This window comes from Nicotiana sylvestris, chromosome 8 (assembly GCF_000393655.2).
Source record: "Nicotiana sylvestris chromosome 8, ASM39365v2, whole genome shotgun sequence".
In the NCBI taxonomy this organism is placed as follows: Eukaryota; Viridiplantae; Streptophyta; class Magnoliopsida; order Solanales; family Solanaceae; genus Nicotiana; species Nicotiana sylvestris.
Genome location: NC_091064.1, coordinates 193,815,129 through 193,823,957, shown reverse-complemented (window position 1 = coordinate 193,823,957; position 8,829 = coordinate 193,815,129). Strand labels below are relative to the sequence as shown.

General features: G+C 36.9%; 1 pseudogene; it reads left to right on the top strand.

The window, feature by feature from the left end:
• The first annotated feature begins 1,369 nt into the window (after positions 1 to 1,369).
• On the top strand, positions 1,370 to 8,175 carry LOC104234402 (mitochondrial-processing peptidase subunit alpha-like; annotated as a pseudogene).
• The last annotated feature ends 654 nt before the right edge of the window (positions 8,176 to 8,829 follow it).

Here is an 8,829-nt window from a genome sequence, read left to right as displayed (position 1 = left end):
AATTTTGGATTAAAAATCAGTCCCAACTTTAGATGGGTTAAGATGTGTTGGGTCAAGATGGCTAAGTTCAACAAAATAGGCATGTCAATGACCGGCCCAACCTTAGCCGGATTGGACAGTTTGAATGGATTTGGGCTCAAATTACTACCCCTACTTTTTGTTAAAATAGCACGGGGTGGCCAGTTTTCAGACTGGTCATTCAAAACTAGCAATCGTTTGCAAAGTCATTGAAAAATAGCCACTATTTTGCTGTAACAGGGACCGATCCAGCATAATATACTGGAGATCGGTGCACCTGTGTATGAACTTCCAACATATTATGCTGGAACTCCAACATGCTGAAAGTTTCAGCATAATATACTGGAGATTGGAGCACCTGTGCATGAACTTCTAGCATATTATATTGGACCGGTATATTATACTGGAACTCCAATATATTATGCTGGAGTTCCAATATACTTATGTTGGAACTCCATTATAATATGCTGGAGTTCCAGTATACTTATGCTGGAACTCCAATATATTATGCTGGAGTATTTTTCGAATTTTAAATAGTGTTTTCCTTCAGATATATCTTTAAATAAAAAGTGGCTAAATTCGATTACTTTTGAAATTGTGACTATTTTTGAATGAAAACTTGTAAATCTGGTTATTTTTGAATTTCTCCTTCTTAAATCCTTTTCAGCAATCTTATTGCTAGAACATTCTAAACATCCATAGCCAAAGAGCTCCGCTTGCTTCGTTTCTCTTCTCTGCTTCTCCGAGTCCGAGCTGATCCCAGCCCAAGGCTATTTGTTATCTTTCCAGAGCATTGTTCAGTGCTCGAATCCTCACAGTGGTCATTTACTGAGCCACGTCTTCTCGCCTCAGGGAGCTAAATGTAAGACCACCCTAGCACCTCCTTTATATAGTTTCTTTCAAATATGTCTTACTTTTTGTAAATGTTGAAATTATATGTTAATTAATCGATTCTGAGTATGTTGCATTTGTTGCTACGTCTACTTAGGTTATTACATCTTTTCTCAGTCAGTGTTCTTTTTGCTTTGCCCTTTGTAAGTACTGCTAGGGTGCATATATTTTTAGCGCAAGGGGTTCATCCGAACCCCTTCGCCGAAAAATTACGCTGTATATATAAGGCAAAATCTGTTTTTTACCTCTATATATTAAGTTTTGAACCCCCCTTAACACAATCCAAAAGTGTAGATTAGTGGTCAAGGGAGATTCAAAATCTATATAAGGTCATGAGTTCAATTCCCACTAGCTACAAAATATTTTTTTTGAACCCCTTTCGTGGAGATCCTGCCTCCGCCACTGCCTTTGATCTCTCATCTAGGAATTCCTTGTATTTCTTCGGAGTTACCCAATACCTATGCTAGTGGGAGGTAGCAGGTACCCGATGGAATAGTCTAGGTGTGCGTAAGCTGGCCCGGACAACATATTTGGATGAAGTTATAGTTTTTTTTTTTTTTTTTTTTTTTTTGTGATAAAGGTTTGAAGATATAGCCTTGAAGATAGAATTTGGAAAATCGCTTCAATTAACAGAGGCAAATTGGAAAATAAATTAAGTCGGACTTGCTATGCTATCAAATGGCTGGAATCAAATCACAACGTGTTATTATCGATTAGCTTTCACAACATTATATGAATTTCTTTCTTGGTGGCACTTCAGTAGAATTTATATTTTCTATTTCAATGATTTTTTTAATGTAAGGATTCGTTCATCACTTCACTCAACAACAACAACAACTACACCTAAGTTGCAAACAAATTGGAGTCAGCTATATGAATCCTCACTGGCCATGTTTCACGACTTGATAGAAAATAAAAGTTCAAATATTCAATATATTAGACATGTTTTGATTGTTGAAAAGCAGAATAGGCAAGCGGAGGCGATAAGGTGTTCACAAGATTTTCCAGTTCTGTTGTTGCAACCAAGTCATTGGGGGGCCTTTTAAACTGGTTAACTGGTGGCGGAATGGGCTCACTACCTCCTCTGGACTTCTCCTTCATGATGTTAAACTCGCTCCACCATTATCGATCATGTTGTACAGATAACAACTCTCCAGATTGGTCCCAAAGTTGCTTCAGAAACATCAGCAGTATGATCTATTCTAGCATTTCTTTCTTCAAGATATATCCATTTATCCAGTGACCTCAGTGTAGATTCCTTGCTGTATATACTAATGAACTTCCAATTTATGGAATTCAGAGTCCCGCTACCTCAATCGGCGTATTTATTGACTGTGGTTCAATATATGAAACCCCCCACTTCATATGGAGCTACACACCTATTGGAACGCATGGCCTACAAAAGCACCTTAAGCCGGTCCCACTTGCGTATTGTACGAGAATTTGAAGCAATTCGTGGTAACATAGCAGCTGCAGCCTAACGAGAGCAAATGGCATACACTTATGATGCTTTAAAACATTTGTTCCTCATATATGGAGCTGCTTGTTGACTGTATCAGGAATCCTGCATTTCTTGATTGGGAGGTTAGCGAGCAGGTTTGTCTTTTTCTTTCTTTATCTTTGTATTGGCATGTCCTCAAAATACTATATCGCTCTTTTCTCTATTTTGGATCTTATGATGAATTTCCACCTGTTCAGCTTGAGAAGGTTAAAGCCGTTATTAGCGAGTATGCCAAAAACCCTCAGCACTTCCTTTTGGAGGCTGTTCACTCTGCTGGTTACTCCGAGCCATATGCAAATTCTCCTATGGCCACAGAAACTACAGTAAACAGGTTGCAGCATGTACTAGAGGAGTTTGTAGCTGTGAGTATTTAAACAATGATCTTTTTCTTCTAGCCATCCTAGTGTGGTTCCATTTCTGCTGCTTTTCGTGCACTCATCATGGTTTTCTTTCAGCAGGATAACTATACTGCTTCTCGGATAGTTCTTGCTGCATCAGGTGTTGAACATGAAGAATTATTAAAAGTTGCGGAACCTCTTCTATCTGATTTACCTAAGGTGGCATGGTTTGAGGAGCCAAAACCTGTGTGCGTAGGGGGTGATTACCGCCATCAAGCCGATTTGGGGGTGTGCCTCAATGTCTCTTTTACCTTTCATTTGATATGCTCTTATTTTTCCTTACATTTGACATCCTGCTACATTTCACTTGGAACCAGAGGACTCATTTTTCCCTTGCCTTTGAAATTCGGGGTGGCCTTTCCATAAAGCAAGTAAAACAACTGCTTTAGGCCCCACATTCGTGGAGGCTTCATTTTTTGTTACATCTAATAAACTATGTATAAGTTTAAAATGGTCCTATGAAGTGGAAAAGTTTGATTTCTTTCTTTAAAAAGTATAGAGAAGAAAAATTTACAACTTCTATGATTTCCGCCAAAAGAATTGCACTTGAAATGAATATCGAACCTGAATTCTGTAAGAAACATGTGATATATAGGAAGTAACAATTTGATGAAAATGTTGATAATAAAATCTCAAAATCTTTCGAAGAATCCTTTGGAGTTTATTACTACTTTTTACCTAGTGACAAGGCTATTTTTTTTCACTTCAAAATAGATCTGAACAATTCGAAGTATATGAAAATATTTTTGGTATTCTATTTAGCGTTAAAAATTAAGATCACTAGATGATATTTGAAAAAATACTGCCTTAATCTTGAATGTTCGTAAAGCATAAAAATCAATTTGATATTGATGGAGATTTATTTTCGGAATTAAAATGTCACGACCCAAACTGGAGGGCCATGACTAGCACCCGACCACACTTGTCGAGCACCAACGTACATTTCATCTAACCTTCATTATTATCTTTTAGGGCTGACGAGATCAATATAAATGGTAGACCTGGATCATGGACAACCAACAATAAAATATGACGGCATGAACATACATAGCAGGGGATGACCAGACAATCAAGAAACTACATATAAGGTATGAGCTACCACGCTACTATGAAAGACTATACAACAAAAACTAGCCGACAAGGCATACCAAACTATACATGAGCCGACACCTGTCTATGAGCCTCTAAAAGAACATAAGTGTTGCAACATAGCCGGAACAGGGCCCCGACATACCCATAATGTCTATAACAAAAATTGCATACCAAGACCAAGGCAAGTCCGGAGAAGGGATCTCGCCAATCACCGCTGAACTGGACAGTCTACTGTGGTGGGGGAGCTGCACCTGCCTGTCTATCAGGACCTGCAGCACGACATGCAGCGTCCACAAATAAAAGGACGTCAGTACGAATAAAGTACTGAGTATGTAAGGCAAAGAACCATAAATACGATCAGTAATGTAAGCAAGGATAGAGAATATACAACCTGTAACATCTTAGTACCTCTGAGGGCTACTTACATGAAATGCATGATACATATGTATAAATACATAAACCTTTAAAGCATTCGCCTCTGTGGGCATCATCATCATCATATCGTACCCGGCCATAATAGGCTCGGTAAAAAAACGTACCCGGCCATCATAAGGCTCGGTAGAATCGTACCCGGCCACGTGGAGCTCGGTAAAACCCAACTGATCAGTGGTTGCACAATAGGTGCCGTACCCGGCCAACTATAGCGTGGCTCGGTAGAGTAAAATAGATACATATATATAATGCATGCTCGACTCATGGAATCACATTCTAAACCTTTCGGAGTGACGTAAGGTCGGTATCCTCTGTACACGTTATTAGGACTAACTTTCACTATGAACCTTATAAGAATTAGGAAGTACCAACAACATTGATAACATAAGAATAAGAGAAGCAACATTAACATCAATCGTTCCATAAGAGGGAAAACAATGTAAGTACTGCTAGCTTCTAAGAGTAGAGTATCTTGGAAGCTCGTTCATTACATTATGTACAATCGGAGTCGTGCAAAAGAAGGAAAGGGATAGCCTCACATACCTTGTATATACTGCCCCAATCTCAAGCTATGCAATTGTCAAAACTCCTTAGTCTACAATAAGAGAAACGATACTATCGTTATCATTTAAGCGTCATAACTATTATGTATCGACCACAACCTATTTTACGATGAAACGGACAACACCTCCCCTATATATATGACCTCACACCATTCAAAACAGTCACCAAACAGCCCAAACAACATCAATAATAAACATATTGAGCCTCCCAAAATAGTCCACACACAGCCTAATCACTCCATACATACGACGACCACCGTAGTCGTGTCAAACAACCTGGAAATGTTACGAATAACTATCAGCCCATAACCCTACATATATATGGTGTTTCTCCACACCCTTCCTCCTCCAAAACTCCACAAGATAGTAGTAAAATACGCAGCCCAACAACAACGCAAAACAGTCCACAAAACAATAACATTACTACCAAGCCTTTCGATATATATTTCACAAGTTCTAGCTTCAATGGCTTAGCCGCAACTTGGATAATCTTAAATACATATAGAGTAAGAGGTTCCTTACCTTTATACAGAAAGAACAACTCCAATTTGACCTTAAATTTCCATGAAATATCCCTCCAATGCTGCCACAACAACAAAAAAGCGAAACTAGCGATCAATTAGTGTTTTTCGGCACTAGAATCACTTTAGAAGGCTTGAAATCACCTAGGATTGATATTAAGAACATGAGGGAGTATTTACAGAACATAAACCCTTTAAAACAACCTCCCACACGAGCTGGAACGACACAAAAATGAGCAACAACAAGAAGAACAAGAGACTTACTAGCGCCACGGAATTCCCGACACTTGATTTGTGTTGTTTGCCCTTTTTTGGGTCTTGAATCTTGAGAGAACCTTGAGAGGATGTTCCTAGGGTTCTAAGGTCTGAAAATAGTGAGAAGAAATGACTTAAAACGGGTTGGAGGCATCCTATATAGGTCCAAATATCTTAAACCGCCTTAGTGGGCCCCATAGAGAGGTGTTTGGCGCAGTCTCGCAAAAACGCGAATATCTCTCTACTCCGAGATCGTATCGATGAACGGTTTAATGCGTTGGAAACTAGACTCATAGATCTTTAATTTGGTTGGTAGATCACCCCGTAATTCCTTGTAAATTATGAGAAAAGATTAGAAACATTTGACCTAATGTTTAAGTAAAATTATGAACCTAAGTTGCGACAACTTTTGTCGACTTTTGTTTCATAACTCGTTTGACTTCAAGACTTATGATACGGATATTATATGATTAAAATACCTTAATAAATGACCTCTTGAGTGTATTAAGCACCGCTAGATTACCTGAAAATACGAGTTACAACATCCTTGATTCGTTTAACTTCTAATACTTGTTAATCACCCTTATACACTCTTGTATCACTTAAGACCAATAGGATTGACTTCTTATCATCTCAAAGATAATTCCTTCTTGGATTTATGTTAACTAATATATGGCATGAACTAACACATGTGGATATGGGTTGTAACATAAAAGTATTAAGGAAAATAGTACAATTAAAAGATAACAGTGTAATTGATACAATCGCTCAAATAAAAAGATTTGATTCTTTTTTCAATGCCTATATTGCTTATGGAATAATATTAATAACTCATGTTACCGTCGCTTCAGCGAAAAGAAGTTTTCAAAATTAAAAGTGATAAAATCTTATCTAAGATCAACGATATCTCAAGAAAGGTTAAATGGGTTGGCTATATTGTCAATTAAGAAAGACTTCTTAGGAGTTATTGATTAGAAGAAAATTATTAATAACTTTGTATCTAAAGAAATATAGACTTCAAGTAAATAAATAATTTTTTTGAAAAAAAAAATTAAGGCCGCTCATAAAGTTTGGCTTTAGGCCACAAATTACTCGTCAGGCCGGCACAACCATGAACCATTTTGATTGCTTAAGATGTTGCCTCTGTTAACAAGGAAATGATGCTTCCTGAAGAATGTCAAGTAAAGAAAATAGGAAAGGAGAAGGGAAAACCAAGACATATTTTTATTCTCAACTTTTATAAGATTTTAAGTTCCTGAAAATTTTCAGCAGTAATACAAATACATGCGAAGGAAAATGCTTTCTTAGGATATGTAGTGCAATTTGAATTGTGATGTCTAAGGGTGTAAAAGCAATTCTTGACGTTTTTGGTCTTCTTCCCTTTCTTCACTTAATTATCAATTATTTTTACACTTCTTTTGAGCTAATCATTATCCATCATAAATCGTTACCTTTTCAGTTCTTTTTTCTTTTTCGGATAAGTTAAAGCTCATTGGTGAATGCGAAGTCGGGTTAAAAAGCTATGCAGGAAGTGCTCTTGAAATAGCAGTTAAAGAGTTCCTTGACTTAAAAAATCTGGAGGAGGTTAAACATTTAACACTGACGTTCTACGTAATTTTCCTGAAGATTTGTTTAATTCTCTTACCTAACTTTTTTCTCTCAGTAAAAAAGGACATTACTTATTTCAGATAAAAAAAACTTCACTAGTAATATTTATTGTGCTTCTGTGTTGACCTGTTACTGACTATTACTTTGATGTCTTTTCCCCGTCTCTTTTACTCGTTTTGCACATTTGTCCAGGTAGAGCTAGACCGTGCGAAACAGTTAACGAAGTCAGCAATTCTGATGAACTTGGAATCTCGGGTATGCAAATTTTCTTTTCTTGGTGCGATTGTGTTTGCTGAATGTGCAAGCCATAACTATCACACAAGAATAATATTTTCTACTAATATTCTGATGAACTTAGCGATTGTGTTTGGTGAAAAATTAAGTTGAGTATTTCTACTAATATTTTCTTGTATTTATTGCATCTGGTTCCCCAGGAAACCAGTGGGGCATTTCTTGAAAGCTATCGATCCAGTCTCACTAAGGATATTGCTTCTACAGTAGAGAAGCTTATTTCTCCCCTGTAACGATGGCATCATAAGGAGATGGTAAATTCTTCATCAATTAAGGTTTGTGTTGGTTTGCTCATTTTTTTTTCTTTTTCTGGCTCGCAGTTCTTTCCCTAACGAGGTCAGCAGGAAGTTCCACTCCAAGTAATACATTTTCACCTGCCAGTCGCCCTCTGATGCTATCCTTATTTTTTTTGGAAATTTCAAATTTTTTGAGATACGAAAGAAGTTTATGAGCTATATACATAGACTAGCTATCTGCCGAGCTTTTTGTAAGCAGTATTCACCACATGATTCTTTTTGAGAACACTTTGCAATTTATTCTGGCGCTTTCTTGTTTGATGACATGGTGCTGCTTGATGAGTTAATATACTGATAAATTTAAGGGTTCATCGCTATAAGTCCTAAAGCTAAAATGTGGGAATTGTTAAGAGTTCTGAATTTATTGGAACTTTCTATTCTGGAATAGTAAATGACACTGGCTAGTCGGTTGTAATTTGTCTCGGCTGCATAAGCACACTTATCTGAAATTGAATGTCAAGTCGAAACTGTTTAAATTATTAAGTCAACCAAAACACTTCTAGAAAATGACAGTTCTCATCATTAACGTTGATCTTAACACAAATAGACAAGGGCAAAGGGGGAAAAAAAGGACTAACGTAAGCTTATTCAATTGGCATGTTGTGATGTAAATCGTGTGCAAATTGGTTTCTACTATCTTTTTTATTGATTAAATTTGTTCCTAACAATACTCTTATGTATGATTTTGTTTACAACATATGAACGCTTTGTTGTATGAGTTTCTCTAAGTAATAACTTGTGAAGGGATAATTATAAGAACACATTAAAAGTTCGTTTGGCCAAACTGCAAAAATCAACTTATTTTGAGAAATGCTTTTCTTAAAAGTACTTTTGATGAGAAATAGTTTGTGTTTGGCTAATTTATTTGAAAAGCACTCCTGATCAGCAATTAGTATTTGACCAAACTTTTTAATTGATGTTCTATACTTCAATACCACACAAGAGGGGTGGGGGGAGGGGATT